Source organism: Gorilla gorilla, chromosome 5, assembly GCF_029281585.2.
Source record: "Gorilla gorilla gorilla isolate KB3781 chromosome 5, NHGRI_mGorGor1-v2.1_pri, whole genome shotgun sequence".
In the NCBI taxonomy this organism is placed as follows: Eukaryota; Metazoa; Chordata; class Mammalia; order Primates; family Hominidae; genus Gorilla; species Gorilla gorilla.
In genome coordinates, this window is record NC_073229.2 from 54,112,117 (window position 1) to 54,119,875 (window position 7,759).

The following is a 7,759-nucleotide window of genomic DNA, read 5'->3' on the forward strand; positions in this document are numbered from 1 at the left end:
AAAAATTCACTTACAAGTTCTATTGTTTCCTCCTGGAAGTGCTCATTATAACCAAGAGAATACATGGAAGCTCTGTCTTCCTATGACACATAGACCCTTCTCACCTCACAGGGAAAAGGAGACTGTTGATGTCAGCACCCACCAAATGCCACACACTGGGAGCCAATTCCAGGACTGATCCACAGGAAGCCACTTCTCCATCTTTCGAGGGCACCCGTGTTCACAGACAGGACTTCAGAGGTCAACTTATAGACGCCACAGACAGGAGGAAGCCACTTCACACCGCAAATATAGTTTTTATACAGACAAAAATGAAAGGATTGTCAGTTATCTCAAGTAAGTACTGAACCAAAATACATGTTAAAATCTTGATGTAAGGTCCTGGTGGGTTGGCCTGGACCACACCATCAAAGGCCCGTTTTCTCCCTCAGAGGTGGGAAAGCTGAAAAGTAAACTCCCCTGGCCCTTTAGCAGCTGGAGTTTCTGATGTGAATTAGGATCTGACAATTTGATGCCCTGGCCCAGGTTGGTAGGAGGAAGTGAGGTGAGGGCATTTTCCTGTGGATCCCATGCTGCTGAACAAGCAAGGTCAAGGAGAAGATGCACATTCCAGCAAGGCTTGCGTGCTGACACTCCTCCATGGGCAGCGTGGTTCCCGCCTTCTGCATCACTGCTGCAGTGTTGAGATTCTGGCTCATCCCTGGAGCCCTACCAGGAACCCACTCCTCCACCCTTCCAATGACTTTGTAAACCCCTGATGCCTTTCCCGCTAAAATTAGCTGCTGTGGTTTCCTCCAGCTGAACCATGACTGATACGGCTCACAAATATGCTTTATCTTGACCGAGGCAGCCATGCAAGATAAGAGAAAGAAAAGTCTAGACAAAGGGCAACACAGGCATGAATCACGCTTATTACGGTTTTCCTAACAGCACTTTAATTAGATACCTCGTCCCTTTAGACAATGTGAAAACTAAGCAGAGGCACAAAGAATGAAATAAACATCATCTGTTATTCCACAAGAATCAAATATTGATGAGAAGAAAACAGCCAGCCCCACTGAGATGCCGGGCCTAGCAGGCCAGCTGCTGTTGTTCATTTGAACGCAGATTCACCAGCTCAGCTGGTATCAAACAATCCCTTGACTAAAAATTGTACCTCCTTAAGAAATAGACCTTTCATAATTGTGCAAGACAGAAACCACAACTCAAACCAACATAAGTGAAAAGGAGATGTATTCGAAAGCTATTGGGATTGTCAAAGAATTGAAACAATTACAGCTATCAAAATTTCGCATGTGGCTGGGCGCAGTGGCTCACACCTGTAATCCCTTCTCTTTGGGAAGCCAAGGCAAGTGGATTGCATTGAGCTCAGGAGTTTGAGACCAGCCTAGGCAACATAGTGAAACCCCATCTCATTATAAAAATTAGCCAGGTGTAGTGGCGCACGCCTGTGGTCCCAGCTACTCGGGAGGCTGAGGCTGGAGAATGGCTTGAACCCAAGAGGCAGAGGTTGCAATGAGCAATGATGGCACCATTGCACTCCAGCCTGGGTAAAAGAGTGAGACCCTGTCTCAAAAAAAAAAAAAAACCACAAACAAACACATGTATCCCAAACATATATACAACTATTATATATCAATTTTTAAAAAAGAATTGAAGAAAGATCTGCAGGGATCATGACAGCTCCAAGAGCCCCAAGATTAGAAGTGGAGACCAGACCCTCCAGGGACTTCACCTCACCTTTCTGCCCCTCTGGTGTCCCCTCATGGCAGAAGACACAGCTGCCACTAGCTTGGGGTAACTTCCCAGCCAGACACAGAAAGAGAAATCCCAGGGAAGGACCCTGATTGGCCTATCCTGGATCATGCACCATCTGGACCAGTTGCTGTGGCCACGGAAATGGGCTTCTCTTAATGGCCCAGCCTGGGCTACAGGGCCCTCCCCAACTGCTGGGGGCAGGACACTGTGATGGAGTAGGAAAAGAGCTGCTCCCAGAGACAAAGTTATTACCAGGAGGATGGTAGATGGAATGCTGGGCTGACACCTGCATTACTTCACAGCCAGTCTCTCCTAAGGATTAAGGCATTGTCCTGTGAAGATGTGTGTATCAAGTGGAGATACACTATGGAGGGAAATTTGAGGGACCCCATCACCACCCGTGAAAACATCATCACAGGTTAATTCATCAGAGTTCTATGCCATAACGCAAAGAAGCAGCTGTAAAGGATTGGAAGCCAGCATGGAGTTTTGATGGGAAGTTGGGAGAAGATATATGGCAGACAGTGCATTACAAATTATCTCTTTTTTTTGGATCCACAAGGAGAAACCTATGTTTTAATCTACATGTAGGGAGCCAGGTATCTCAGGAAAATCAAGATACCATTTGCCACTGAGAGGGCTGCTGAATGTCAGTTGAACAGATTTCAACTGAAAGCCTAAAAGGTCCAGGGGAAGGAGCAGTGACACAGCTTGGAAAGGATACGGCTGCACAGAGAGGGCAGCGCACAGAAGCTGCAGCCTTAAGTAGGAGAACACAGCCAACCTGTGGGAGCCAGCAGGGAGGGACTAGAGAAATAAAATACCTTGGCAATCTCCGACCAGAGAGTTTCTTGACTAAAACCAACCAGGAGCCAGAGGGCAGGAAGCCCACTGGGGCAATCCATACAGGACAGTCTCCTGGCCACAGAGCAGGATGAAGAAGGGTGGAGAATGGTGTAAATAAGAGGAAAAGTCACTCAAAAGGAGCAAGGAATACAGGTGGAATACCACAAGCCTGAGTTCTGACAACAAATATGGGCAGAAATGATGGGCGCCTCCCATAAGAACACCTCCCCGGCCACGTGTGCTGGCTCACGCCTGTAATCCCAGCACTTTGGGAGGTCAAGGCAGGCAGATCACCTGAGGTCAGAAGTTCGAGACCAGCCTGGCCAACATGGAAAAACCCTATCTCTACTAAAAATATAAAAAATTAGCCAGGTTTGGTGGCACACACCTGTAATCCCAGCTACTCGGGAGGCTGAGGCACGAGAATCACTTGAACCTGGTAGGTGGAGGTTGCAGTGAGCCAAAATTGTACCACTGCACTCCAGCCCAGGTGACAGAGTGAGATTCTATCTCAAAAACACAAACAAAAACAAACAAAAAAACACCTCCCCAATCCTTCACGCTTTCTCTTCCCTACCTGCTGGCTGGGTGTCAATCCCCCACACAGAAGCCACATGAAGGAGACAGTACAACCTCCATCAGCCTGGGTCCCCAGATGACTTCATGGGGAAGATCCCTCCCCACCCATGAACCAAGCTTTATGTGGCCAAGAAAATGAATGTCTATCACATCAAGCCACTGAGATTTCAGTTGAGATGCTATGGCCAGCATGACTCTAACTGATACAGTAGCTGCAGATGACGTAGGGCTGGCCTCCTTAGAAGGGAAGCTGGACTTTGATCTGGACATGTCTTCCTCACTTAAAAGCTGGGTGAATTAATTTGCATTGTCAGAAAGGCACTTCATCTTGCTCAAAATAAAGATGTGGTTGAGCTGCCAAGCTTTTGTTTCTGTCATTTCACTGGGGGCCTTCTGCTGCTGGCTCTAGTTCAGGTCTCCTGCTTTGTCAAAGGCCCTTTTTTCTTTTGGTGGCCAATCAAGACCCAGCTTGGTAAATTACTCACTGGTCAGTCAGGAAAAAATAATGTTCTTATTGCAAATCACTTTAGAGTTTGCAGAGGGCTAGAGTTGGCATATTCTGTTCCTAAGGTTGGAAGGCTCCCTGGCTGAAAGCCCAGAATCCCAGACTCTCAAGGTCCCCCGATGTTCAGTTTCCCCATCCCCCAAACCCTAAAACTGGGTCAGCTCACTGACCCTTGTGGAGGTGGTGGAGAAGAAAGTGCCTTTGTTGGTGCTTTAGAAGCTCTCTAGAGATTTGCACGCCACGTTCAGCCACCCACAATCAGCTGTGCTCTGAGAATCTGATATGTACTCCCCACCCCACACCACAGGTCGAGAACCTGAGCTTGTCACTGGCTGGAGCATACGATCATGTGACTGAGGGGAAAGCTCTTCCTGCTCAGAATTGCTGGAATTTTAAGAGCCATATTTAGAACTCTGGGGCTTTCCAGCCAGAGCACTTTCAACAATACACCGTGCTTCCTTGAGTTGGGATGTTTAGATAGGCCAGATCTAGAGAGCTGAGGTCTATTCAGGAGACTTTATGATCTCAGTGGTCTTAGCTGATGGCTCCCCCAAAGGAAGAGGATGGGAGAGGGGCAGCTCTAGGCCAAGATGGTCTTCTCCTCTCAGCCCGTCTACATTATTCATATCCATTAAGATTGCATTGGGTTGCACATAACAAATTAACAACAGTGTCCATCTTTCATGGTGTGACCTGCAGGTTAAATAGAAAGGGGACGGATAGGCTGGGCGCAGTGGCTCACACCTATAATCCCAGCACTTTGGGAGGCCAAGGTGGGCAGATCACCTGAGGTCGAGAGTTCAAGACCAGCCTGACCAACATGGAGAAACCCTGTCTCTACTAAAAATACAAAAATTAGCCAGGTGTGGTGGTGCACGCCTGTAATCCCAGCTACTCGGAGGCTGAGGCAGGAGGACCACTTGAACCTAGGAGGCGGAGGTTGCGGTGAGCCAAGATTGCGCCATTGCTCTCCAGCCTGGGCAACAAGAGCGAAACTCAGTCCCAAAAAAAAAAAAAAAGAAAGAAAGAAAGAAAAAAGGAAAAAAGAAAAAAGAAAGAAAGGGGACAGACTACTACAGGGGAGAAAGTGACATAGGTAAAGATGATTTGTTCCTGCTTACACATGTTTTTTACATTTCTGACAGCTCAATTTAAATTTGGCCCCTCTCACTTGATTCTATTTTATTTTCCTTCATAGCACATATCACCACCTGCCATTTTATTCTGTATTGATTTGTTTATTTATCTGTTCTGGTCACCACAATATTCCTGTTTCTAGACAGTGCTTAACCTACAGTAGGTGCTCAATGAATGTTAAATAAATGAATGCATTATTTCATTTGAAATTTCTCAACAACTCCATGTGCTAAGCAGGGCAAAGGATGTTGTCTTTCATTTTACAAAAGTAGAAAGTGAGTCCTAGAAGGGTGGTGTAACTAAAGGCAGTAGAAAACTAAGAAAGTCTCAGTCCTTTTTTTTTCTTTTGAGGCGGAGTCTCACTCTGATGCCAGGCTGGAGTGAGTGGCATGATCTCGGCTCACTGCCTCCACCTCCTGGGTTCAAGTGATTCTCCTGCCTCTGCCTCCCAAGTAGCTAGAACTACAGGCATGCGCCACCATGCCCAGATAATTTTTTTATTTTTAGTAGAGACGGAGTTTCACTATGTTGGCCAGGATGGTCTCGATTTCTTGACCTCGTAATCCGCCCGCCTCGGCCTCCCAAAGTGCTGGGATTACAGGCGTGAGCCACTGCACCTGGCCAGTCTTTTTGATTCCTAATCAGGTCTACATGGGTAGGGTGAGGGTAGAGAGGCTCTGACATGCCCCTAGAAGATGTCCCAGATCTGTAAGAGGCCTCATCTAGGCCCCTGCTGACAAACTACTCAAGGATAAAGTGATCATAAGAAGAGGAGATAAGAAGTTATTCCCAATAAAGAGAATGGGAAAATAGGAATTGCAGAAACCAGTGGCCTGTGGGTTAGGAGAGGAGGCTGACGCTATCAACGGACAGCTGGCTTTTTGGTGCCCCTCAATTCCACCCCCACCCCTGCTACTTACTTTGCCCCCGGAGGTGTGAGTTCCCCGTCACTGGAGGTGTTCAAGCAGGGCCTGGATGTCTACTTACAGAGCATGCCTGAGCTGGAGAGTACACATCTCCCCGTGAAAGAAGGCAGGCTTGCTGTCCATAGAACATTCAGTCAGCCACCGCCCGGCCCCACACTAACACAAAAAGAGGCTTTTGCACCACCTAGTGGACATGGTTTTAAACTGCAGGCCTTTCCGTGGAGAGAAGCCCACAGCCCAGAATCCCATTTCCCGTGCAGTCTCCCTGACCCCCTCAAGGATCAGAAGGCCCACAGCCCCGCTGTGCTTCCAGACCTCAGCCCTCCAAAAGGGAAGTTGGAAAAAGAGAGCAGAAGCCTGTGATTCTCCGGAGGGAAACTCTCCCTGGTGCCTCTCAAGCCGAATTCACCAGCACCACTTTGTCCAGCACTGTCCCCAATGGGCACACTTCTCACGTCATCTCTCCCTGGGGACTGCAATGGTTTGCTCATCAGCTACATCTGTTTCCCCTACTTCTGTGCAAACTTTCCAAGCCAGGGCCCTATTCCCCTTTGTTTACTCACCATCACTCCCCATCCCCAGTATATGAGCAATTAACTCACAAGGATTCGGGACTTTAAAAAATCAGGATCACGATTAAAATATTTCTGAGTTGCATATACTGGTTTCAGAACAACCTGCTTTAAACTCCTCACTCAAGTTCTGGGGCTGTCCCATTGGTGGCTTAGTTCCCACTGAGGTCCTTTGAGGGCCGAGGTCTCACTGAGGGAGCTCGCCAGCAGCGCAGGGCCCTGACACCGGCATTCAACAGGCTCCCTCTGAGCTCACACTGCCCTCGCATTTACCACCAGATACGGACATTTCTGCGGTACAGGCCTTTGCTCTGTAAAGGTCTGTGTTTTCTGTGTGTCTCTACAAACCTTTTGTGAGAACATTTGAGTAGAAAATGTGGATCACTAACACCGTGGGACCAGAGGAGGAAGCCAAGGAAGACTGTGGCCCTGGGATCCTCTGTGACAAAGAGGATGGGTCCCCAGCATCAGCCCAGGCTTCCTGCAGTTAAGAGCCCAAGACCCAGCAGAGCCACCAGGATTAAATCAAGTGCTAGATCTGGAACTTTCCTATGAAGGAAAAAGCCTTTCTAAGCAAGAATCCACCTAACAGAGAAGAGGAAGACCAGAGCTCATGCTCATGGGTTAATGCTGTAAATGGTTCAACTGGACCAAGACAGTGACTTGTATTATTTGTTTCATTAATGAACTTTTTATTACACTCATTTTTCATAAATTCTTTATCTATTGTCAATTCCTTAATTGTAATGTAATCATGCCTGGCCACTTTTTCAAACCATGAGAATGTATCTCCTGCTTTTTAAAATTCTTTGTTGGCCAGGTGCGGTGGCTCACACCTGTAACCCCAACACTTTGGGAGGCCAAGGCAGGCGGATCACCTGAGGTCGAGACCAGCCTGACCAACACGGTGAAACCCTGTCTCTACTGAAAATACAAAAGTTAGCTGGTGTGGCCGGGCGCGGTGGCTCATGCCTGTAATCCCAGCACTTTGGGAGGCCGAGGTGGGCGGATCACGAGGTCAGGAGATCGAGACCATCCTGGCTAACATGGTGAAACCTTATCTCTACTAAAAATACAAAAAATTAGCCAGGCGCGGTGGCGGGCACCCGTAGTCCCAGCTACTCGGGGAGGGGGCTGAGGCAGGAGAATGGCGTGAACCCGAGAGGCGGAGCTTGCAGTGAGCCGAGATCGCACCACTGCAGTCCGGCCTGTGTGAAAGAGCGAGACTCTGTCTCAAAAAAAAAAAAATTAGCTGGTGTGGTGGCGGGTGCCTGTAGTCCCAGCTACTCGGGAGGCTGAGGCAGGAGAATCACTTGAACCCAGGAAGCAGAGATTGCAGTGAGCTGAGATCACAACACTGCACTCCAGCCTGAGTGACAGCAAAACACCTAAAAAAAAAAATTATTTGTGAGAAGTTCACTTTGACATATGTCATT